A 2,113-nucleotide genomic window follows, 5' to 3' on the forward strand; every position below is an offset into this window, starting at 1 on the left:
AAATTTTCGCCGACTCACTTAAGTGCCAACGGCGAGAAATTCCAGTCAAATTAATTACATGGCTTTTATAATTAATTTGTATTATATGACTTGGCAATTTTTTTTAAAAATATAGTCTATATGGACTATAAAAACAACATGGCACATCCTACGTGGCTCGGAAGTCCAAATCAACGTCACGAAGCATGCTTTCCAATTCCCAGCTCACCAGAACCAAGAAGTGGAAGTTGAAGAGAGAGAGATGACGGCGGTGACCACCACCACCAATGACAGATCCTCTGCCGAGGGCTCGAAGATCGTGTGGAACTAGCCTTAACAAAGGTTCAAGATGGAATACAGGAAGGCTGGGCTTGGCTTCCCATACATTTGTCCCTCGAAACAACGCGTGTGATTGGCTTCCCACCTCTACGTCTCCGCATTCCAACATGCCAAGACTAACTCCATGTTTGTTGTCCCCGCTTGCTCTCACATCTCTGTCCATTTGAAACCCTCACTTCCTCTATTCTTGATTTGTCTCCTTGCCATAGAACACCATATGCCCACTAGGTGTTTGAGTAAATTACTCTAATGATGGAGATGAGTTTTTTATTTCTTCAGTGATGCTTAGTGATCAGAAGAATGAAGCAATTCAATGATCTAGAACACAATGGAGATTTGAAGGAGGAAGAAGAAGAAAAGAGCGAGAAGGAATGTAGGGAAGATGATTGTTGAAGAGCTCAATGGGAAGAAGTTTGAACTACAACTGTCCACCTTCTCCTTCTCAATTTCGCAGAGATCACCTTTTGGCGATAGGTGCACCTTTGTTGCGCCACACCGATACACATTCTCTGCTAATTATCGGAAGCCATAAAAGAAAAATCCAAAATCTTTTATGAAACAACAATCGAATCGCAGTTGCAAACAAATAGCAGCATACTCATTTCACATGAGACGCAGAGAGAGAAAGAAATAGAGGGAGGGTGTGAGAGATTGGGTGATCAGGTAAGGCACGAAGATGGCCAATTTAATGGCCAGCTTAAGGTTTGAAATTGGAATGCTTTTTCAATTTGATGATTTAGGTTTCTTATTCGGGGGAAAGCTACTAGATGATGTCATTTTATGCTTTAGATGCTTACTAGACTCTCCAGCGAGCCACATCAGCTTAAGAAACTAATATAAAAAAGGCCACGTCGAATTTTCGGCCGAACAAATCGGAGTTGGCACTAAAATGAGCGTTTTTCAAAAAAAATTGGCACTTAAGTGATCCAGAAGACACTTTTGGTGCTAAAGTGAGTGACGTACATAACTTTTGGCACGTCCAGTGTCCTCCCAAAATTAGGAGTTTCCAAGATAAAACTGTAAGCCTCATCATGTTCAATGGGAATCTATTTGAAAATATTGTACTCAGTTTTGATGATTTTAGCCAAATCATCAAAAGTCACAATGTAATTTTTCTTAGCAAAAGAAAAGATGAAAGAGTCCCTATTTGGAAAATGAAGATTGGAATAAAATGGTGCAATGAGAACATGATGAACTTCATCTTTCATGAAGCAGAAAAACTTTAGTTTGAGATCTTCAAGAAGTTTAGAGAGAAAAATGCCATGGGCATCAAGATATTCGAAATTCACAAAGCAATCTGAAATAGGACCGCGTTTTGCAAAGGATTCAAATGCTTCCTTGTGATCTTGACTAAAAAGTAGTTTATAATCAAAACAGGGATCAAGAGGAAAACTCTCAGTAGCTCCAAAGTTTTGGAATACCCGGTCATCGTCATCTTCGCGTCGCTTGTCTCTTGATATTTCTTCAATCTCAGTCCTGGGTTGTTCAGTGATTGGAGCAGTAGTTTGTTGTGGAACTTCTTCAATAGGCTTCTCAATGGGGACATCCTCTCCGTCTTTGTCAGTAGAGGATTTTTGAGATGGTAAATATTCTTTTTGACGAGAGGGCTCACCAACAAGTGATGCAGCAAGTAATGCCAATGTTTTAATAGTTCCAGTTTCACCACCCATGAGCAATGCGTCTGTCGCGACTTAAAATTTCTCTCAGGCTAATGGATTGTTAAGACTAAGCCTAACTCGGGCCCTCCCAAGCCCTACCAATTCGCAACTTAGGGTTTAAATTTTTAACATGCAAA

The 2,113-nt window shown here is 40.2% G+C and overlaps 1 non-coding gene across 1 annotated transcript; it reads right to left on the minus strand.

Annotated features, from left to right (window-relative positions):
- Nucleotides 1-687: 687 nt before the first annotated feature.
- LOC115674240 (small nucleolar RNA snoR135) lies at nt 688-834 on the minus strand. Its single transcript, XR_004004917.1, has one exon. It is a non-coding gene; the product is annotated as a small nucleolar RNA snoR135 (small nucleolar RNA).
- Nucleotides 835-2,113: the final 1,279 nt, after the last annotated feature.

Source organism: Syzygium oleosum, unplaced genomic scaffold, assembly GCF_021117445.2.
Source record: "Syzygium oleosum isolate NSW1041296 unplaced genomic scaffold, Sole_v2.1 Sole_v2.12, whole genome shotgun sequence".
NCBI lineage: Eukaryota > Viridiplantae > Streptophyta > Magnoliopsida > Myrtales > Myrtaceae > Syzygium > Syzygium oleosum.